This window comes from Tachyglossus aculeatus, chromosome 22 (assembly GCF_015852505.1).
Source record: "Tachyglossus aculeatus isolate mTacAcu1 chromosome 22, mTacAcu1.pri, whole genome shotgun sequence".
Classification (NCBI taxonomy): Eukaryota; Metazoa; Chordata; class Mammalia; order Monotremata; family Tachyglossidae; genus Tachyglossus; species Tachyglossus aculeatus.
The window spans coordinates 16,905,743-16,930,292 of NC_052087.1; the positions used below are offsets into that span (position 1 = coordinate 16,905,743).

A 24,550-nucleotide genomic window follows, 5' to 3' on the forward strand; every position below is an offset into this window, starting at 1 on the left:
TTTGGTGTCTTCCTTGATTCTTCACTATCTTTCAGCTCATATATTCAGCCACCTGCTAGATTGCTCCCATCTTTCCTCTACATTTCCCTGTACCTAAGTGAGAAAACGAAACCATTACGTGTGATCTCCCTTACTCCTCTGCATCCCGTCCTTCCGGCTGCCTTTCTACTCTCCCATTTTCCCCAGCAGTATTTCATGAGATCTCCCATCTTCTCCCAAAATCCACCCCTTCCACCTGTGCCTGTAATCCCATCCCTTTCCACCTTATTGGAACACTAGTCTGCTCCCTTCTTCACTTCCTGACTGTTATCTTCAACTCTTCTCTCTCCAACGGATTCTTCCCAGCTGCTTTCACACATGAATGAATGAATGGGGGGGGGGGGGAACCTCCTTTGACCCCACAGCTCTCTCCAGTTATTGTATCACCTCCTGCCTACCATTCCTCTCCAAACCCCTTGACCAAGTTTCCTCACCCATTGCCTCCACTTCCTCTCCTCCAATTAGCTCCTTGATCCATTCTAATCTGGCTTCCGCCTCCCTTCACTCCATGGAAACTGCACTCTCAAATGTCACTAATCTCGTTCTTGCCAAATCCAACAGCCTATACACCACCCTAATCCTCCTTGACCTCGCAGCTGCCTTCAACATTGTCAATCACACCCTTCTCCTGGAAACATTATACAAACTTGGCTTCACTGGCACTGTCCTCTCGTGGTCCTTCTCCCATCTCTCTGGCTGCTCATTCTCAGTTTCTTTTGTGGGCTTCTCCTCTGTTTCCCATCCCCTAACTGTAAAAAACAAATAAAAAATAAATGATGGCATTTATTAAGCACTACTATGTGCAAAACACTGTTCTAAGTGTTGGGGAGGATACAAGGTGATCAGACTGTTCCCACGTGGGGCCCATTTTACACATCCCCATTTTACAGATGAAGTAACTGAGGCACAGAGAAGTTAAGTGACCTGCCCAAAGCCATACAGCTCACAATTGGTAGAGCTGGGATTTGGACCCAAGACCACTGACTCCCAAGCCCTTACTCTTTCCATTGGTAGGTGTTCCCTAAGGCTCAATTCTAGTTCCCCTTCAATTCTCCATCTACACCCCACTCCCTTGGATAAGTCCATCACTCCCATGGCTGCAACTACCATCTCAATGCAGATGACTCCCAAATCTGCATCTCCAGCACTGATCTTTCTCCTCTGCAATCTCATGTTTCCTCCTGCCTTCGGAACATCTTTATTTGGATGGCCCACTGGCACCTCAAACTTAACTCCAAAACAGAACTCCTTATTTTCCCACCCAAACCCTGTCCTTCCTGATCTATCACATCCCTGTAGACAACACCAACATCCTTCCTGTCTCTCAAACCCATAACCCTGGCATTATCCTTGACTCATCTGACACAAACTTCATCAGTGCAGCCTTCATAACATTACTTAAAATCACCCTTTCCTCTCCATCCAAACCAGTAACATGATAATCCAAGCACTTCTCCTATTCTACCTTGATTACTGCATCAGCCTCCTTGCTGACCTCTCTGCCTCCTATCTCCCCCCACTTCAGCCCATACTTCTCTGCTGCCTGGATTACTTTTCTTCAGAACTGCTCAGTTGATATTTTTCACACTCAGCACTAAAGAACCTTAGTGGTTGCCCATCCACCTCCCTAACAAATTCCTTGCCATTGCTTCCAAAACCCTCAATTACCCTTTTTGACTTCCTATAACCCAGATTTCACTCCTCTAAAGCCAATGTACTCACTTGTACCACGATCGCTCCTATCTCCTCACTGACCACTCACCCATGGGGATAGAGCACAGGCCTGGGAATCAGGTCATGAGTCTACCTAACCAGCTCTTCCACTTGTCTGCTATGTGGCCTTTGGCAAGTCACCTCACTTCTTTGTGCCTCTGTTACCTCATCTGTAAAATGGGGGTTAAGATTCTGAGCCCTCTGCGGGACAGGGACTCTCCAACCCAATTTCCCTGTGCCCACCCTAGCGCTTAGTACAATGCCTAGCACATAGTGCTTAACAAATATATTATTATTATTTCTCTGGCCTGGAACCCCTCCCACTTCATGACAATCACTCTTTAAAAATCTTATTAAAAGCTTATCCCCTCCAAGAGTCCTCCCCTGACTAAGCCACCACTGCTTCTCCCACTCCCCTCTGCATCAACCTTGCACTTAGATTTATTCACCTCACTATTGATTACATACTACCACCATAAATCCTTATGTGCTTGTAAACCTGATCCCATTATCTACAAATCTGCTGTATTAAAATGGAGTGCAGTGTCCATATTTTTAGTTCAGGTGTGCTCTCCCAAGCATTTATTACAGTGCTCTGCATATGGTAGGTGTTCAATAAATACTACAAATTGCCTTTTAAAAAAAATTCCCATTTCTCAGAAGGGATTTCTTCTTTGTGGTAGTTTTGGTAATGACAGTCTAGTTACATAATTTCAGAGACACCTTATACAACAACTGAAAGAAGAGCTCTCCCATGAAGGATTGGTTTTTTTAAAAAAAATACTTGAAGGATTCCTTGAATTTGATATTGTATCTTTAATATTCTATTATCCCAAAATGATTTATGGCTGTTCTCTGTATTTAAGAGGTTGTTACTGACAATGAGATTTTTATGTAAGTATATGTATCTAGAAGTCCAATGTTCAGTTGACACAATTCTCCAATATGTATGTCCTTTACCTGAATAAACTTTCAAATATAATGAGCCTCTGATAAATATTTGTACAGACACTTAACAGTGTGTAGGGCATAACAACTCAATGCTCACTACTTTGTTTCTTCAAAATGGATTCTTTAAAGTGAATCATGTTTTCAAATAAATAGTATCTCCTGGATTCCTGCTTTGTCACTTCATGTTTGGAATCTTAAGAACAGCTAGCATTCTTGGTCTAAAATTGACTAGTTTTATGTAATGTCTTTTGGTACTCCAGGATTTTACTCTCTGAAATATAGATTGGACACTTTTATGCTATTAAGTGCTTACAATATGCTAGGCACTGTACTAAGTGCTGGGGTAGATAAAGCTAATCATGTTGGACACAGCCTGTGCCCCGCTGTCTTAATCACCATTTTACAGATGAGATAGCTGAGGCACAGAAGTTAAGGTGACTTGCCCAAGGTCACATAACAGACAAGTGGCACAGCTGGGAATAAAACCCAGGTCTTGACTCTCAGACCCATTCTCTATCCACTACTGGATTTCCTCATCTCTCTAGTCTTTCACAAACTCTTCTGCCCTCTAGCCCTAACTGCGGAGGTTCCCCCGCCACCAACATTTTCCACCTATAACAACTCACTTGGAGAACTTGTTTGAATTGTCATCTCTACACAGATGACTCCTTAATCTACCTCTCACTTCACCTCCTGCTTTCAGGGAATCTTTACTTGGATGTCCTGCCAACCCCTCAAACTTAAGATGTCTGAAACAGATCTTTCAATTCAAACCATTCATTTCCCATCTCTGTAGAAAACACTATTATCCTCAATTAATCTCTCAATGTCTGTCACAAAATCCTGTCAGTTCTACCTTCACAACATCTGTAAAATCTGCCCCTTGATCTCCCTCTACACTACTAGCAGGATGAGCCAAACACTTGGCATATACTTCCTTACTGCCTGCAGTTTCTCTCTGCTCTAGTTCATATTTCACTCTGCTGCCCAGATCATTTTCTAAGTAATCATTCTTAGCATGTCAACCCACTCCTCAAAAACCACCAATATTTGACCATCCATCTCCACATCAAACTCTGAACCATCAGCAATCTCCCTCCTACTTAACCTCAATCCCCTCTCAAAATAAACCAGCCTGCACACCCTGCTCCTCTAACACCGACCTACTTACTTTACTTCAATCTCATTTCTTACCATCACCACCTTGGTCACATCCTCCCTTCTCCATGGAACTCTCTCCTGCTTTATATCTGAGAGAGCACCACTCTGCTCCATCTTTAAAGCTGAGGACTAAAATCACAACTCCAATAGTTCAACTTTGATTAATCTCTTTTTTTTTTTCTGCCTCTCTATCACCTATGCATTTGGGTCTGTACCCACTAAGCACTTGGATACTCACCAATCCCTACCACTTCAGGTTTTGTGTATATATCCTTTGTATTGTGCTGTCTGTAATTTGTCTATCTCTCCTGTTAGACTGTAAAATCCCTGAGGGCAAGGATTGTTTGCTTTCCAACTAGTATTGAACTCTTCTAAGCACTTAATACAGTGCTCTGAACTCAAATATCATTTTTTTCCTATTACTGATTTTTATTTTACTTATAAGCTTTATCTGCAGATTCTTGGCAAATTCTGTGACTTTGTGTGGGTTAACATTGCTAGTGAAAACCTTTGTACATAGTACTGTCTTTAAATCATCCTACCAGGTGCCCAGAAAGTCAATTTGGACATCCTTCATAAAACACTCTTCAAAAGTTCTTGGAGATGTATTTCCCCAGCCTTCCAATTGATAGTCTGGTTATAAGTTAGTCAATTGAGCATTTACTCTGTGCAGAGCACTTGGGAGAGTATACTATTATAGTTACATTGTAACTAACATCTGAATCTCAAGTTCCTAAACTCAACTTCCATAGCTCTAAGACTATGGAATACTTCTATATTCTCACACAATACTTCCCCCCTCTCCCTGCTTGGTATTTCATGCACTTCCTATGTTTCAGGAACTGTTCTAAGCACTGGGGTAGATACAAGCTAATTAGGTTGGATACAATCCTTGTCTCACATGGGGCTCACAGACTTAATCCTCATCAATCAATCAATCAATCATATTTATTGAGCACTTACTGTGTGCAGAGCACTGTACTAAGCGCTTGGGAAATACAAGTTGGCAACATATAGAGACAGTCCCTACCCAACAGTGGGCTCACAGTCTAAAAGGGGGAGACAGGGAACAAAACCAAACATACTAACAAAATAAAATAAATAGAATAGATATGTACAAGTGAAATAAATAAACTCATCTTGCAGATGAGGTAACTGAAGCACAGAGAAGCTAAGTGACTTGCCCAACTTCACACAGCAGACAAGTGGTGGAGCCAGGATTAGAACTTGAGTACTTCTGACTCCTAGGACCATGCTGTAGCCACTAGGTAATACTGCTTCTCCAAGATACTCTTTTCTACTGCCTTGAGACAGCTGTCAACTACTGCATGAAGGCAGGGATTTTTGTCTACCACATTACAACTTTTCTCCACTTTTTTAAAAAAAGTTAATAACTAGATGTATTAGGCATATTCATCTCCCATTTTAACACAACACAACCTTGTTATAGAGGATCTATGATGAGTGGACTTTGGAAAATAAAGAATAAGATATCGAATGAACTCCTCTGTGAAGCCATCACTTGTTCATTTAGAAATGGTGCACAAAATGGAGAAGCTAAACCTCTTGCAAACACTTTTGGGATATTCAAGTAACCAAAATTCTCATCGATTTTCCTAGCCAAGGTCAAAGATTTGTACTGCAATCTCAGCTTCATGGTTCTGCTTCTTTATTCTGTGACATACTTAATTCACCACTAGATGTCATTAGCAATCACTTCTCAAAAAATTAGAAGCTCCATTCCCTCTGAGTGGAAATTATTCTTCTTAAGGAAGATCTGAGAGGAGTTGGTGTCCTTTCACCCCCTGTTCAATTTTATTTACCTTTAGAATTGCAGAAGGAAAAAAAGTTTGATTCAGAATTTCCAACACCAGTCCTGTACAGAAGGAGAGAGATTCATGCATTTGGCATAGCTCTGTGTAACCTAAGCCTAACCTAATTTACTCTATCACAACCTTTATGAGCTAATGAAACTGAGGGACCATTTGGAGGCCATTCAGTGGCCCAGAAAGCCTGGCTGAAATAAAGTCTGTTTATTAGGCCTTAGTTCTCAATACTTGCTAGTGTGTTCCCTAATTGAAAAATCACCTTCAATGCACAAACATTCAGAGTAGAGCTATCTTGGGTTTGAGAAAGCCAGTAGGGGATTGATAATAAACAGAAGCACCTCAGAGATTATCCTAAAACTATTTGCAGTCTCTATACTCCTATTATTTATTGAAGAGTTTTGCACAGTGGCAGATATTGAGGCAGTATGCCTAGTAGAAGTTATTGTATTTGTTGAGCTCCAATTCAATGTTCTAAACATTGAATTATGAAACAAAAGTAACCCATTCCCTGCCTACAGGAGCTCATAATCTAATGGGGGATACAGACATAAATGTTCTTAGTGAGCAAGATAATGTAGATCAAATAAGCATATATGCAATTGCTAGAGATAGCTCAGTCTATTAGAATTTGGGTGCTAGAAATAGGAAAGGCTCAATGGTGAAAATGGGATTTCAGGAGGACTTTGAATAGTGGGGGGGGGGGATACTGACTTGGGAGGGAGTTTTAAGATGGGGGAACAGTATATGAAGGAACAGAGATGAGAGTGAGGAACAATTAGAAAGAAGGTTAACTTGGAAGGGGCAAAGAGTGAGGTGGGGAGAAGATGGTGAAGATAGCGGTTATATAATTCAAGTAGGCTGAACTGATGAAGCAGATTGAAGTGTTCTTGTTTTATACAGGAAGCCATTGCAGGGTGCTGAGGTTGGAGAGTGACATGAGTCAAGTGACTTTTCAAATAGGTGATTCATGAAATAAATAGTACAAGTGGAGAGGCTGAAGGCGGGGACTGACGAAGAGGCTGATACAATAGTCCAGCCACTGAATGCCTAGAGCTTGTATTAAGATGCTAGTGGCTTGGGTGAAGAGGTAGGGGCCAATTCTCGGAGAGGGATAAAGAGAAATAGCAGGATTTGGCAGTAGACTGAAAATGAGAATTTAAAGACAGTGAGATTGAGGTTTCAGGCTTCTGGTACAGGAAAGGTGATGGAGAAGAGAGTGTTCTGTTTTAGGCATACTAAGTTGGAAATCCTGACAGGATATCTAAGTGGAGATGACCTTGAGACAAGATAAGATGTGGGATGGTAGATTAGATGAGAGGTAGATTTGGGAATTGTGTATCCCCCTCCCAACAGCACTTGTATATATCTGTACAGGTTCATTACTTACTTGTACATATTTACTATTCTATTTTGTTAATGATGTGCATATAGCTTTAATTCTATTTGTTCTGATGATTTAACACCTGTCTACATGTTTTGTTTGTCTCCCCCTTCTAGACCGTGAGCCTGTTGTTGGGTAGGGATCGTCTCTATACGTTGCCGACTTGTACTTCCCAAGCGCTTAGTACAGTGCTCTGCACACAATACTCAATAAATACGAATGAATGGAAGATGAAATCATGTAAGTGGGTAAGCCCCCTGAGAGGGTGAATATCAAATCCAGTCCTAAATTAAGCTCCTTCTCTCTCCCCTTTGGTGTTAGAAAACTGGCTGTGGGATTTCAGAGTATCAACCAGATGTCTACCTATTAAATACAACCCCAGCATGGAAGAACCATTCATAAATTCTTATTGAAAGTCAGAGCGAAGTTTGATGGATGGAAGAAACTACCATTAAACTTGTGGATAACCAGTTAAAGGATGGGCTACCCTTTGGACCTCATTGTTGAGAGAAAGTTGGAAAGATGGCCTTGGTCAGCAAATCCTAGCCCAGCACGGGACTAATTACAAATTCTTACCCACTTGGTGACCTTGGATGACTGACCATGGAAAGCAAGCTTTCTTCATTCATTGCTGTCCCAGCACATGTCAAAGTTAGGTACTCTAACTCATGCTCATGACTGAGAATTAGGCTGCTGGGTAATTGGCAATAAAACTTAGGAATTTTGAAGAGCTTTCTGGGTCAATGTTCTCTAGAGAGTTGAATAGTTCACTTCACAGTATGTCTAAATAACATACCTGGGTCTAAACTTGCTGTGAAGCAATTTCTCATGAATGAAATAATCTTCAGTATAATATCATCAGTGATGACGTATTATGTTTGAACAGCAAAAGTAGGCAGAGAGTGTGTTCTGAAACTGTCCAGAATGAGTTAATTCTCTCTTAGTTTTGGGGTTCCTCCTCCCCTCCCCCGACCCCCCAACCATAATGCATTACTTTTGAGATGAAAGCATCTGGAATCCATTTAAGAACAAATTCTCTCTATAGCCACTTTTTCCAGGTAAAATACATTCCAGTATTACCATGAAAGATGAAATGGTTACTTCACTTTTCCTGGGCAGATTTTATAGATGCTAATTAAACAAATGCCATTGCCAGTTTAAGAAACCTGATTCTGGCCCAGAACTCCTTCTCAGGTGGTGTTGTCTCCTCGGGGAGGGAAAGAGCAAAGGGGTCTGGTAGAGCCACATTAGGTGGATTTAAAGTGTTTGTGGCTCCTTTACAAGCATCCCCTAGAAAACAGTGGTTGTTGAATACACAATCTTCTGTACCAAATCTCTGGCAATTGAATTTGTCCCCAAATTCACATTTAATTGCCAAAAGTAACTCGGATCTGGGTTATTTCCTTTTGAAGTAAAACTATTTTAGTAATTTTCTCCTTGTTGGTGATTCAGAGAAAGAAATATTTACCCCCCAGTAAAGGATCTTCGGTCAAAATAGCCATCCTGAAGCATTCTCCCCATCCTCAAAGTCCTTCTGAAATCTCACCTCCTCCAGGAAACTTTCTCCCATTTTATTTTTTTTTCTTCCTATCGTGTCAGCAATTTTGCCCTCATAATCTCCCATTACACTTTTGATGCTATTGATTTGTGTAGTCTGCTATTTACTACTTCCTTCTACCTGAAAATTTTTATAAGTCTCTCTCATCCATTAAACTATAAACTCCTTTTGGTTACGAATAACATCTGCTACACCTATTATGCTCAAATGTTCTGCACTCAGTTGGTATTCAATTATTCCTAATGGTTGATGGGGAAAGGATTCCGTTGTACAAAAATCTTGTTTGTATCTGTTTCCTGGATTTAAATGGGGAATGAATTCCTGTTTCTTCCTTGGCTTCCTTGGCAATGTTGCCCATATCCTTTATTCCACAAATACCAAAAACAAACCCTTGAGAATAAAAAAGAAAGGCTGGCTACTTGAGGGAATACCTCAATTTAAACTGAACATCTTCCACTTTTGAAATATAACACACGTCTGGTTTTGAAGCACTTTAATGAACTCTGCAAGAATGTAAAATTACTGTTTGTCTTGGAGGTTGGTAAAGTAAGGTACTTCTATTTCCAGAAAAGAGACTTTACTTGCAAACATAGTAATGTCGGAAGTACAGAAATAAACTGGGCAACTCTATATGAGATAGCACTGACAAATCAACATCTATTTATATTAATAATGTTAATATTAATGAGGGTCTTGATGATTACTGGTAAGTACTCAGGGACTTGTTTCACAGTTGCTAGTCAGAGGTTTAATCCTGGACATTAATCCTAGGCGTGTTTGGACTCAGGAAGTTTTACTTTTATTTATATGTCTCATTCATTCAATCATGAGTGCTTACTACTTACTGAGTGCTTACTATGTGCAAAGCACTGTACTAAGCGCTTGGGAGAGTACAATATAACAAACACATACATTCCAGACCACAGTGAGCTCACAGTCTAGGAGGGGAAATAGACACTAAATAAATAGATGAATAAATAAATTATAAATAAATAAATAAATAATATATATACTAAGCCCTCTTCTCCTACTCCCTTCTGAGCTGCTCTTACTTTTCCTTGATTCATCCTCCCTCCCATCCCCCCCATCTTCTCCTACTCCCTTCTGAGCTGCTCTTACTTTTCCTTGATTCATCCTCCCTCCCATCCCCCCCCATATATATATATATGGGAGGGAGGATGAATCAAGGAAAAGTAAGAGCAGCTCAGAAGGGAGTAGGAGAAGAGGGCTTAGTCAGGGAGGGCCTCTAGGAGGATCTGTGCCTTCAATAATATTCTGAAGTGGAGGAGAGCATTAATCTGTCTGATATGAGGAGGGAGAGCATTCCAGGCCAGAGGTGGGATGTGGGCAAGAGGGCAGTAGCAAGATAGATGAGGTCAAGGTCCCATGAGTAGATTAACATTAGAGGAATGAAGTGCTGGCTGGGTTGTAGTAGAGTAGTCACTCTCCTGATGATCAGTTAAATTCTGAGTTGTCCAAAGGAATTTCATGGAATTTCACAAAATCTCAGAACTGCTTTTTCTCCTCTGGTCCAGTTCCTTTTCTCAGAGGGAAAAGACTCCAAGGATCAGCCTTAGTTTCAAAGAATAGGGGTATGCATCCACCTTCTGCCTTGTGCCCTCTTTGCTCTTCCCATTTTCAATTAGTTTAGAGAAAGTTGTTTTTTGACCAACTTGGAAAGGAATTAAATTCCTCTTGACAGGTGGAAGTCTCTCTTCCCAGAACAGCTTTGTATATCACACAAAGATACTTTCCTCTTCAGAATGCCCAGTTCAGTGAGAAGGGTCTGTTGGCCAGGATTCTGACTTACCTCTCTCCTCCCTGTGACAGCTGTGGTGATTGTGCAGAAGTCTGAGAAAAGAGGAATATCTATTCAAGCTTCTTAAGGTACATTGATCTGCTAGTACAGCTCATAGCTTTTCTTGCAAACTGACATCTTCTCTATGCCACCTTCCCTAGGGCCTAGGATGCTATCACCCTGTTAGCATCTTTAATATTCCCTTATTTTCTCACATTTTTTATGGTATTAGTGCTTATGTGCTAAGCACTGGGGTAAATAAAAGATAATGAGGTTGGACACAATCCCTATCTCACATGAGGCTCACAGTCTAAATAGGAAGGAGTGGGACTTAATTCCCATTTTAGAGATGAGGAAACTTAGTCATTGAAAAGTGAAGTGACTTGTCCAAGGTCAAATGGAATATCTGGGATTAGTTGCCCCACTCTTTTCATAACAACACCACCCTTGCTGGAAGGTGTAAGAGTTATGTGGAGTCTTTCCTCTCCATCCAAACTCCTACCATACTAATCCAAGCACCTATGCTATCCCTCTTTAATCATGCATCAACCTCTTTGCTGACCTGCCTTCTGTCACTCCCCACACCTTTCCATGCTTCATTTTGCTGCCTGGATCATTTTTCTACAAAAATGTTCAGTCTGTGTTTCCCCACTCCTCAAGAACTGCCAGTGGTTGCCCATGCACTTCTGCATCAAAAAAATTCCTTACTATATTCATTTAGTTACACTGAGTGTTTACTGTGTGCAAAGCACTGTACAAAGCACCTGGGAGAACTACAATATAACACTAAACACATTCCCTGCACACAACTAGATCACAGACTAGGCTTTAAAGAACTGTCACCTTGCCCCCTCCTTCCTTACCTCTCTGATTTCCTATTACAACTCAGCACACTTCCCCCCCCCCACCCCCCGCCTCCTTCAAAGTCCTACTGAAAGCTCACCTCTTCCAGGAGGCCTTCCCAGACTGAGCCTCCCTTTTCTTCTGATCCTCCTCCCCTCCCCATCACCCCTACTCCCTCCCTCTGCTCTATCCCCCCCCACAGACTTGTGTATATATGTACAGATTTAGTATTCTATATGTGCATAGATCTATAATTCTATCTACCTTGATGCAATTGATGTCTGTTCACTTGCTTTGTTTGGTTTCGTTATCCGTCTCGCCCCCTCTAGACTGTGAGCCCGTTGGGTAGGGATTGTCTCTCTTTGTTGATGAATTGTACTTTCCAAGCACTTAGTACAGTGCTCTGCACAAGTGCTCAATAAATACAATTGAATGAATGAATGAACTCAGTCTGCTTCTCCAATGCCAACTTATTCATTGTTCCTCAGTCTCACCTATCCTGCCACCAACCCCTCACCCAAATTCTGTCTTTGGCCTGGAACTCCCTCTATCATCATATCTGACATCTGATCACTCTCCCTACTTTCAAAGCCTAATTAAAATCTCAATTCCCCAAGAGGCTTTCAACGACTAAGCCCTCACTTCCTCTGTTCCCACTCTCTTATGTGCCACCTTTGCCTTTGGATTCACACTCTTTATTCACCCCTTCCTCAGCCCCATAGAACTTCTGTACATTCCTGTAATTTATATTAATGTCTGTATCTCCCTCTAGACTGTAAGCTCACTGTGGACAGGGAATGTGTTTACCAACTCTTACATTGTACTCTCCCACAGTGCTGTGTACACAGTGCACAATAAATATGAATGAGTCATAAGAATTGTCTAGCAATAATGGGAGTAGGAGAATCAGACTAGGAGGAGAAGGAAGAGAAAGGAGGAGGGCACTTGAGATTGTGGCTCTTCTATTGCAATCTCCACTTCTCCCAAAATGTGGTATACATGGTCTTAATGTGTTCCAAGCACTGAACTAAGCCCCGGGGTAGATACAAGATAATCAGGTCAGACATTGATTCTGCCCACATGAGACTAACAGTCTAAAGAGGAGAGAGAACAGGAATTAAATCCCCATTTTACATATAAGAAACTGAGGCACAGAGAATTGTGACTAGTCCAAAGTCGTCCAGTAGACAAGTGATGTGTTCTTTCCACTAGGCAATGCTGCTTCTCGGGGCATGCTACCATTTCATGGTTTCATACAATAGGCACTCAGTTAACTGTCCTTCCGGCCCTCTTCATCCTTCCCTGCTTCCTACTGTGGAGATTTCACACAGTGAAGAAATGCCCTCCTCAACATGAACTTGTGTCTGAAACATTCAACTCTCCTCTTCTTCCTACCCAAACTGGACCCCTCTCACTGATTATAAAAATTTCCTTCTCAAAAATCAGGGTGGCAGAGAATTAAGCAATAGAGGCATTGTGCAGATAAGTATTGGAAATGATAGATATTTCTCTTTCCTGATCTAAACTGGCCCAAATTCATAGTAATTTAGTGGGAAAAAAAAATTAGAACCCCAACAATGAACCTTCTAGACTCTCTAATAGACTTTCATATCTCATGAACATCATTTCAACTATTTTCCACTTCTTGAAAAGTTGTCTTGTTCCACTATTCCTCAAGAACTTCCAAAAATTACTCATCTACCTCTGCATCAAACGGAAACTCCTTACCATCCATTTTAATTAATTAATTAATTAATTAATTCAATTGTATTTATTGAGTGCTTACTGTGTGCACAGCACTGTACTAAGTGCTTAGAAAGTACAATTCAGCAACAGATAGAGACAATCCCTATGCAACTCACAGTCTAGAAGGGGGAATCAGACAACAAAGCAAGTAGTGTCAATGCCATTGAAATAGATAGATGGAATTATAGATATATACACATATTTTATATATATATACACACACACATACATTTTAAGGCACTTAATCACCTTAATCCCTCCTGTTTCATATCACTGATTTCCTATTATCACCCAGCATGCTCACTTAGCTCCTTTAATGCCAACCTAGTCACTGTACCTCAATCTCATCTAGTCACAGACCCCTTGCCCATGTCCTGAACACCCCCCCCCCCACCATTCACATTTGAGAGATGATCACTCTCGCCACCTTAAATTCCTTATTAAAATCACATCTCCAAGAGATCTTTCTCGACTAAGTCCTCACTTCTTCTATTCCCTCTCCCTTGCCTTGACCTTGGACTTGCCTTTGTACCCTTTATTCACTCCACCCTTAGTCCCACAGTAACTTAGATACATATCCATAATTAATTTTAACATCTGTCTCACCTTTTAGACTGTAAGCTCCTTGTGGACAGGGAAAATGTCTACCATATCTGCTGTATTGTACTCTCCCAAGCACTGTGCTCTGTGCAGAGTAAGTGTTTAATAAATTAATATGTTTTCCTGATGTATCACTGACTTACACCAAATCAGTTAACCAATGGTATTTAAGGACTTTGTATGAATGCAGAATACAATAAAGTTAAGTAGACACAATCCTTTTTCTTAAACAGTTTAGTCTAACCCAGGAGGCAGGCAAAATAAATTACAGGTAAGGAAAGCAACCAAAAATAAAAATATGTACATGATTGCTGCTGTGGGTGGGAGGGTTTGAGTACCTAAGCGCTTAGATGGTAGAACTAAATGCATTGGTGAGGGAGAAGAGGGTGTGGGGATGAAAGCTAAGTTAGGGAAGGTTCCCTGGAGGAGAAATTATTTTAGTAGGGCTTTGGAGGTGGTAAGAGTGCTGGTCTTTTTGACATGAAGAGGGAGGAAGTTTCAGGCAGAAGGAATGATTCAGAGTTTGAAAATCTTGGGTCTTTAAAGCAAGATATTAGCAAGTAGGAAATGTGGTGCTTGATCTGCAAGACTTCTATGTTTACAACTTCCCAAACTCTGATGAATAGTCAGCCAGTCTATTATAATTATTGAACACTTTCTGTTTTCAGAGCACTGTACTAAGCGCTTGGGTGAGTACAATACAACAATAAACAGACAGTCCGTGCCCACAACACGTTTGCAGTCTAATCAGACCAATTTTCCAGGATGAGGTCAAATCCCTTTATGAATATAAAAAGGACATAACTCTGAACAATGTGGGAGGCAGGCTAAGGTGAAACAATGTAAAGCAAGGTACAACAGTGTTTAATGGATCTGGAAAACTTTCACTCTGGGGAATTTTAGGGCAAGTGACCCCCAGACTAGAACCAAAAATGATAAGGATGATTAAAACTTTTCTTCCCCATCTTGAGCATCTGCCAGACCTAACTAGATGATCAATCAGATCATCTAGTTAGATTATTTGTGTTAAAAACTATCGCCACTCATTTAAGGGCATGTTAATCCAGGAGTATAGTCAGTGGAGAAGTAACTTTTCTGACTTACAATCCACTGTGATAACAGACTGTTTGAATGAGAAAGCTAAATTTGCAGCTTTCTGAAATTGGGAAAGTGGCTTCTAGTTGCTTAAACTCTTCGCGATGCATGATGATGATAATAATACTGTGATATTTAAGCACATTTGCCAAGCTCTATACTAAGCATTGGAGTAGATGGAACATATTCAGATCAGAAGGTCTCCCTCCCACCTGGGGCTCATGGTCTAAGGAACTAACTGAGTTTAGTAGAAAGTAGATGCACTCAGTAATCAATGGTATCTGTTGTACATCCTGGACCTGAGTATATAAATGTTGTGGTAGTATTAACAGAATATATTTAGCACCTGTTAGGTGTAATGCATTGTATTAAGTCATTGGTCCTTGTAACTTAGGAAGCTACCACTGACAAAAGTACTTAGCTCATGGCACTGACATTGATACTTCCACACTCCTTTGTGAAATTTGTTTTGATTGCTCAGTTGCATGTTTGATTTCTTTTTTTCCCATTTAGCTAGGTATGACAATCTATATGCTATCTGATTTTTTTTCCCTTAAAGTGCATTTGGTCATTTTTGAAAGCCAGACAATAAAAATAATCCATTTATTCTTTGAGTTCATCCATTCAATAGAAGAAAATTATACACAATGTGCATTTTTTGTGTGAGGGAAATAAGAGCCACATGGAAAAAAATCAATCATTATGAGATATATAGAGTAATACTGGAGGCTTGATGGAAGTATCCTGTAGATAACACTCAAAGAATCTCTGTGACTAAATTACATGCCTGGATGGTTAACCTCAGTGATGATTCCATCAAGAAATGACATTTTATTTGCAAAACAGATTTTTTTTTACTTTTTTGTTATAAACAACAAGGGATTATCAGATTTTATAAGGAGATGCAGCATTGTCTCATCACCATGCCTTTGAACATGAAGGAAAAAAAAAATCTGTGGCCTATTTACTTTCAGAGAGTCTAGAAGGAAGTAAGACACTATTACATCATGTGAGAATACATTGGTAACTCCTGCAACAGGGTAAGCCTCTAAGGCATTTCTGTTCAGGCATATTCAAAGTTTTAAATGACTGCTGAGAACCTGGAACCATGTCAGAAAGTTTTCTTGTGGGATCAAAAACTTGGCTTTTAGTTCTCAAAATTAAAAAAAAATCAATATGTGAAGGGTCCAAGCATCACCATATGCTACTCACTTTCCATTAGCTGGGAGTTGGTCATTAAATTCTCACTAAGGTTTCCTAACTGCGACTATTGTGACTTTTTTTTTTCTTTTGCGGAATATGGGTGAGAGAAAGCAATTGTGGCAGATTGCCTTGAGGACAATAGGAACTCTCTTGTAGTATGGCTGTTTGTTCAGTCACAAACAATAGGGACATTTTGCTATTGCCATTTGCCAGCTATGGGGTGGTGGTGGGGCGGGGGGTTGAACCCCCCTCTCATTTCCCCCCTTGGTGACTACAACTCAAAACAGATGCAAAAATCTTTCTTTCAGTCCCCTTGAAATGACCTGTGGTGTTGTAGTGTCATTTGGAGGAGAAATTATTGGAGTGAGAGTGGATGATAACAATGGAGGCCTTGTGCCAAGCACATGGTAGAGCAGCAAGGGGGCTGTTGCTAACTTTATTGGGGAAGAGTACTGCTCCCTGACAGGTGCTGCCATTGTTATTGGTCCCCGTTCCTCGGCCGTGGTCACAGATGAGTTCATGTCACTTTGTTCAAACTCTTTACATGGGGTTCAGTGATGTGATGCTGGTCAAGTAGCCAACCTGGCCTTTCTGATCTTCTCAACACGGTCCTTTCTGTAACACTACCCTTTATTGAAGAGATATGTCAACATGTTTCCAGACCATATGGCTTCAAGCTAAAGTAACTTTTGTACTTTCTGAAAGGAACATAATAACCTAATGTTTATTCTACTAATTCAGTCCTGACAGCCACCACTGATGCCTACATTTTTCCTTTAAAAAGTCATTCAGAAAACCAATTAAAATTTACTCACATAAAATATTTCAATTATTTTGAGCAGTGAATTTTACAGCACAGGAATTACTGCTTAGGCCACTACCAGTTGGAAATGCACCATTTCAGCTGGATTTTCTGCTCTCGTTGGACTAGACAGTTGGCTCTAGTAAACTTCTGTGGGATGGCAAAAAGAAATGTCCTGATTTTTTCACTTTAATGCTTAGAGAACAATCATTTATCTACCCATGGGAAGCAATTTATTCATATCCTGATTTCCTCAAAGGAGGGTTCTTGTGAAGAGAACATCGAGATGTTTTCTACTTCTGTAGTTCAAATAATTTCAGCTCTGGCTTTTATTTTCAATACTTATTGATCAATTGAATTTACAATTCACTAGTCTTTCAAGGATAAAAGTAAATATTTTTTAAAATTTATATTAACCAAAGTAAATAGTGAAGAAATGGATAGCAATTTGTTATAAGGCATATGAAAAATGCCATTCATTGTTAGACATAGAAGTTAGCATTGAAATTATTTTTCTTGTTGAAATTGTGCTACAGGCTTTTATTCACTAGGTCTGTCACCTGTATCTTAGGTTTCAGCTTGCTACCTTGGTAAATTTGAGGCACAGTCTCTGAGTCAAATGATTTCTGTGAGTTGTAATAGTAAATTTAAAACAAGTCCAATGTTGTTGTAAGAGCAGCCTGAGTCATTAAGCAATCTTATTAGGCATTCTTGCCTGGTCCTACTAACTACTGAGCCAAAAACAGCATTCTTGAATTAGTGTGTACAAAAACACAGAGTAAATAGAATATTTTTCCAGCCACACTGAGGGCATTCTGCTTTTGCATGAATTTCATGGTCTGGCCTGGTGCATGGTTGCCATTGCTACCCATGTTCAAGATCTAAATTGATGGATTTTCCCAGGATTAAGTACCTTGTGTTAAGATAGATGTGAGTTTCTCCTAGCAGGCATGAGGAAGCTGGAGAAGGAGAGGAAAAGCAGGCTGTTTTTATTAAAGTTTTCTTCATGGTCAATATTAAGTCTTTCTGATGAAGTGGCTAACAAATGCCTGAAAAATACTACTTTAGTATCACAGTGCAGGAACCTAAATTGATATATTATGTAGGCTAAGGCTGTCCTTTTTTATGGTGTCTGTTAAGCACTTATTATATTCCAGGCACTGTACTAAGGGTTAGGTTGAATATAAGCTAATCAGGGTAGACATGGTCCACGTTCCACATGGGGCTCACAGTCTTAATCCCCATTTTACTGATGAGGTAAATGAGGCACAGAGAAGTGAAGTGACTTGCCCAAGGTCACACAGTAGACAAGCAGAGGAGCTGGGATTAGAACTCAGGTCCTTCTGACTCCCAGGCCTGTGCTCTGTCCATTAGGCCATGCTGCTTTTCTCCTTGAAAGACTGTCTCTCTTGAGAGACCTCATCAAGAGGTGAACAATATACCGACTAATGGTATCTAGTCAAGGGGAAAGGCAGCTGGGAATTTTCCATAGAGAGATCACAACTTTGGAATTTGCTCTCTGTCCTGACCCAGTGGAATCCTGAATGGGAATAAATCATCTTCTGAGGTAAGAACACCTGGTTAGTGGATACATCAGAATATACAAACATAAGACATCATAATCGACCTGTTCTACCAAGGGGCAATAAACCAGTGATCTATTCAGTCTAGTATTCTCCTGACTCTGCCATTGGCACCATAGTGTGCTCAGAGGAAGAATGTGGAAAGATGCCTTTCCTGATGACATCACAATAGATCTATTCAGCGTTCATGAGTCTTGTCTTCTAACATCACTAACCTTTCCTTCTAAATTCCTTATGTTTCCTCCCTAGTCTTATTGACCCTACATTTCCTATATTCCTCTTGGATGTATTGCTCTTTTCTGCCTGTAAAGCTTCCTGTGGTTTGGTACTCAATATACTGATCACCACTGAATAAAGAAATATCTCCTGGTGTTTTTCAACCTATGACCTTCAAACTTTAATGGCTACCTCATGGTTTCTATATGGTGGTAAATATCAATTTTTGGTTAACCCTGTGTTAGCCTTCGAGTTTTCTTAGACTTCAATCTTTAATCCTTTCAGATTTAATCTCTTCAGACTGAAGCACCCTAATCTTTTTTTTTAATCTGTCCTCAAATGGAAGCTGCTCCATCCTCCTGATCATGTTACTTTGCTATTGTCCTTTTCTAGTTCTATTAAGCCTTTCCTAAAATGTGGCAACCAGCCCCATGTATAGTTTTCTGTGACAGATGATTGCATCTTAGAAGCCCATGACCAATAAAATGTCTAACCAGTTGTGAACTGCTTCATGGAGTCAGGGAGGTGATATGGGCTGCTGCTAAGTCTCAAACAAAACTGAGGAGGTATATCAGCTTGACCGAGGAAGCCATGCACATAACCCAAAAGGCAAAAAGACATGACAGAATTCTGTTACTTAGGCAGCACACTAACCATTTAATGCAGTAATAGATGAGGAAATAGAAAACAGAATCAAGGTCAGCACATCCTTTTAAGAGATGGAGTATGGCAACAGATCAAACTAAGGGTCTACAGAGATCTGTAGTATTGTCCAACCTTCTCTCTTGTTGTAAGAACTGGGCCACACACAGACACATTTGACTCAGATAATTTTTTTGTGGTATTCATTAAGCACTTACTATGTGCCAGACACTGTAGTAAATGCTGGGGTAGATACAAGATCATCCAGTTGAACACAGTCCATGTTCTACACAGGGACCACAGTCTTAATCACCATTTTTACAGATTAGGTAACTGATGTACTGGGAATTTAAGTAACTTGTTCGAGGTCACACAGCAGAAAAGTAGCAAAGCTACCAATGCTTTAGTCACTAGACCTCACTGCTTCTCTGTGATTCTACCTGCATCATTTGTAGGCCATACTCCATAACAAATGTCTACACAAGATCATGAGCAATGAAGTTCTGGAACAAAGTCAGAAAGCTAGCACTGAAGCTATGCTCAACTTGACACAGCTACACAGGATGGGACACATGTAAGAAGATTAAGTAACAGCAGGATCTCGAAGGGGAGCTGTAGAAGGGGAGCTGAAACTGGGAAACTAAAAGCTGTGTAATGTAATAGTGAACTGTTGGGAGTTCACCACAATTGGCATACAGGTCTGGGGGGCAATAATTGGGAAAGCTATTGCTCTCAGTGAGGCGGGGATGAAGATGGGGATACTGAGGTAGGTCAGAAAGCATGCAACAAGGCATCAACTCAGGCTCTTAATGTGACATGTAGACTGCACTCATGGATAAAATTCACCTTCTGAAATGTCCTTTTTAAAGTGGAGGGCAGAGGGAGAAGGTGAGCAAGAAATTCAATGAAAAAAATTCTAGCAGCCAGCAGATTCAATGTTTCCAACAATCAGTGCCAGTGAAAACCAAACAAAAAGCGAATAGAAAAAAGAATGTTCAATTTCTATTAGTCCCACTGTGTGATTTTTTTTAATTGGTCTTACCTTATTTTCTATTAAAGCCTTATTTCTTTTATTTCCTGGGCACAAGCACCACTTCTTTCTCATGGCTGAGTTAGTGGCGTGTAATGGGAAAAGTATAAGGCTGCTAATCAGAAAATTTGTGTTCTATTTTTTGCTTTGCCATTGGCTATGTGACTTTGGGAAAATCTGTAACTGTGTCCATTTTCCATCTATAAAATGGGGAAAATCTCTACCTCTTCTCCTCTTTTAGTGTGCTGCAAATCTAAAAGAGGAGCAGGTGAAAGCTCTTCATAGGAATAAGGGGTTTATAGAAGTTCGACTTGATAGAAATTTAAAGAAGTTTACATTGCAAGTGAAAATTGAGCTAACACTCTTAAATGACTGGAAGTCCTCAGATCATTTTCTAGCAGAGCACTGCAAAGATGCACCCGATTCTCAGCTCCTTGTGGGCAGGGAACCTATCTACTAATTCTGTATTGTACTCTCCCCAGGGCTTAATAGAGTAAGTGCTAAATAAATCTCATTGATTTAATTGAGAGGGTAGCATACTCGCAAAACCACACATAAAGAGAAACTCAAGCTGTGGTACTCACCAGTTCTGACTCCATAACTAAAAGCAACTTTTTCCAGTAACATGGCAGACCTAGACCAACCATGGTTGTGATGTCATAAGAAAACATGTGATCTGGCAGAACTGGAAGTTCTGATAGGAGTCTACCATGAATTCACGATGCCCTATTTGGTAGCAGTCATAGAAATGTAACTTTTATTTGAAATCAAAGTGAATTTCACTTGCTTAAGATCATTCATTCACTCAATTTATTGAGCACTTACTGTGTGCAGAGCACCATACTAAGATCATTTCTCAGTTGAGAGGTGTGATCAGGTGGATGGACTCGAGAAAGGCAGTGAAAACTAGACTAATACCTGGAAAGTAATACAAGGTAAACTGATCCTTTCTGAGAAGCCAGAGACATCAGGCAATGAGATAGGAATGCAGCAAGGAAAACAACATTCTCAATCTCCTTCCGTTTACAAGAAATCCCAGTTCTGAGAGGAAGCAATTTAATTTTGGCCTGTATCATCAGGGGTTTAAAGATCAGGAAAAAGAAAGAACCCAAACAAAGACTGGCAAAACGACAGGTAAATCACTTTTTAAGACACCAAGGGAGCCCCAAATGCCATAGACTAATTTTGAGTAGGTGGTGTTTCTTCAGCAGAACAGTGAATTAAAGATCTATAGGATTGGCTGCCTGAACTTCCTGTCCCTGGAAAACCAATTCAAGTTCTCTTGTTTTGGGGAACAAAATGGCTTGAACATCTGTGGTGGAAATTCACATGACTCCACCCAAGATGTAGAATGAAAAATATTCCTGACTGAGTGACCAAGTTTAAAGGAGAGTAAGTGTGAGTTTAGCCCCCTCTGGAAACTTCCTGTAAGGAAAGCAGGTTAATAACACAGTGACAGCCAATGAACCAGAATATCCTTATCTACCACATCTGGGAATACAGCTTCCTTTGAAGGGAATGGGTTTTCCCTTCAAAGAGGGATCTCAATGTGGAGAAGGGCAGTGGGAGTCTTGTCTCTCAGGATTTGAAAGGAAAAACAGTCACATCCAATTGAGATGTTTCTTTGAGGATGTCAACAAACTGTAGCGCTCTTGACAGTGGGCCTGAGAAGCGGGCAGTGAAATAAGGCAGCCTAATTTTATTGTCTCAAGTGGGTGAAATGACAAACTTTCTCCTCAGAAGAAAAAAAGGCAACTTAAAAATTATTTCTGCTTTTATCTAGCATGGCTTGTTCGGAGTAATCAAAGTTTTAGAAATGACCAAACAGAAAAGCGAAGATCTGTTCCCCCAAGAACAGTTTCAAGCTTCTTAGCTGCAGAGACACTGTATCCTCCTTCTGAACAACAGAACATTCCAGAGGTTAACAATGGGGTGGCAGGTCTCTTAGCCTGAAACATCACTTTCTAAACCAAAAGAGAAGGTTGGGAAAATCTTTCCTTATAGGAGCCAAGAAGTCTTTGGAGCTTTTCCGGGAGCTTTGAAAGCAGGGAGCAGACCACAGCTAGGAGAGGGCTAAAAGGTGGTCTAGAGCAAGATGTTTGATTTTCCAGGATAGACAGGGCTATTAACCAACAACAGACAAACGTGAATACATTATGGGTATCCTTGCTTTGTTGCTGAAACTGGTTTTAAGGCTACATTTGTCCTCCTTCTGCCCCCTTATACATTTGACAAGTTTGCTTTCAGTAGATATGACAGCCGCAGGTGGGAGGTCGCTGGCCCCATTCCACATTTCCACACTCGACTTGCTCCAAGTTCACTGGCCTGAAATAATGTCTCAAATGGAGGTCGGAGGACTGAACATTATGAGTTTTTTTTATACATTAAACATGCATTAGTGGTTTTCCACCCTGCTTATCTGACAGCTGTAGAAAAATAAAGAAAATTCAGTTTGAACTTAAAAAAGCGAGGGCTTAATTTATGTCCAGTACTTTTGTCTCCCAGTTTCTTTTTCATTTGCCAATCGCAAAGCTCTGGGGAGATAATAAAATGGAGGAGCTGCTACTTTACCCCTCCACGTGCCTCTCCTTGCCCGTGCCTTAATGGCCAAGCCAAATCGAAAAGATGGAGCAGAGTTTTCAGATGGAAATGTGATTAAACAATGCAATCATCTGTCTCACAATCTGTTTTGAAGAAAAAAAAATAAAGGGGAGGAGGGGGAAGAAAGAATTTTTCTTCCAGGGGGAATTTTCATTCAGAGGGTTTTGTATGAAAAGACAGATGTCATGAATACTGATGTGGAGGTCCCGACATTTTTTTTAATTTTCTGTGCTACAAAGACAAAGTGCTTTAATAACATCGGGAAACACATGTTGTTTTGAGAGTATTTTGGACCTTTTGGCTCAGGGTTTTTCTTTTTTGTTAGTTTAGTTTGAAAGAATCATTCTTGGGTCCTGGAAATAAGGAGCCAGGGCAAAAATTGACCAATTTGGCATCTGGAAACTCAACCAAAAGGGAAAAAACTTTTTTGTTTTTGGTCACTGTTGTTATTTTGGGGGTTTTGTGTGTGAAACACTTTCTCTGCAATCCCTTCATTAGCGGTCTCTGTCTTTTTTTTTTTTTAGGAGACTAGATTTGTCTTTTCATCAATGGTTCATTTGCATTGAAGTGTCGCATTTTTAATTCACTGGTAAGCAGAAAGTTGTATGTGTTTGGGACCAGCCAGAAATGTAGGCAATGTGAGATGGAAATGGGCCAGTGGTGAATATTTCTTTTTATTTTCCAATTTACAGAATTATTATTTTTTTTAAATTGAAAAATGTATTCCTCATTTTTTTGACCTAGGAACATTAAGAATTGGAATCAAAATACTTATCAAATGCTACCCATTTGAACTGAAAGTTGAACTGAAAACACAACAGACAGCTCTTAGGAAAAGTTTCCAAAGTAAACCCTGGCCCAAAGTCCTCCCCAAATCTCTAATGCTAGATAGTAAGATCAATTATATATATGGTTCTGAGTATGTTAGAAGTTATCCTTGCATAATAATAATTATTTCATGTTGACTTTTGGAGCATTCTAGTCAGAAGAGGGAACTGGTGCTTAGAGTTTCTGCAATTTGCTATTGTCTCTATCTGCATTGGGTGCTAAAGAATGAGACCTTGTATTTTCTGCTGAAACAGATCATTAAATAATTCTTTGATCTCATCTGAGGAGGACCAAACCTGAACACTTGGAAAGGGTAAGAGGCAGGGGTATATTTTTAAATAGCTCCCTGTCCTGGCTACCACTAAGTAATTGTTCAGAATCCCCAGTGGGGACTCACCTATGGGTTTCATATTACTAAGGAATCTAATCAAGTTACATATCACTCACTCCAATTACACAGGCAGACTTGGGCATTGGTACTTTCAGGGAACAATCTTAAGCACTTTCTATGTGCCAAACCCTGTGCTTGCAAAAGAGTCCTGGAAAGGAAGAGCATAAAGAAGGTGAACAGCTCAGGTGCTCACTTATCTCCCCTCTCCTCTAGATATCTAGCCCAGAGAAGGTGAGTCCAAAGTAGTTGTGAAAGGACAGTGTCCGCCCCGAACCATTCCCGGGGTACAGGGCACAAACCAAAAAAGCCAGCACATCTTTTGGGGGATTTTGCAACAGTGGATAGGCAGTATAGAGACCAAACTAGAGGCCTACAGTAATGCTAGCCAACCTTCTCTACAGCTGTGAGACCAGGACTGCACACAGGTGCTGTACCTGGCTCCTTGACAGTTTCATCAGCATCATTTGCGGACCAAACTCAGTATCAAATGGCAAGACAAGATCATAGAAAATGGAGGTCTGGGATGTAGTCAGTCTCATA

At 40.3% G+C, this 24,550-nt stretch overlaps 1 long non-coding RNA gene across 2 annotated transcripts in view; it reads right to left on the bottom strand.

Annotated features, from left to right (window-relative positions):
• The window catches only part of LOC119943894, a 29,928-nt gene extending 10,836 nt beyond the window's left edge, over positions 1–19,092 (bottom strand). For both annotated transcript variants that reach the window (XR_005455683.1, XR_005455684.1), the window contains exons 1-5: positions 19,013–19,092; positions 17,633–17,678; positions 16,733–16,869; positions 10,443–10,483; positions 1–93 (exon numbers count right to left, since the gene is read on the bottom strand). The exon at positions 1–93 is cut by the window's left edge and continues 19 nt beyond it. This is a non-coding gene — a long non-coding RNA (uncharacterized LOC119943894). The remainder of the gene's footprint in view (positions 94–10,442; positions 10,484–16,732; positions 16,870–17,632; positions 17,679–19,012) is intronic.
• Positions 19,093–24,550: the final 5,458 nt, after the last annotated feature.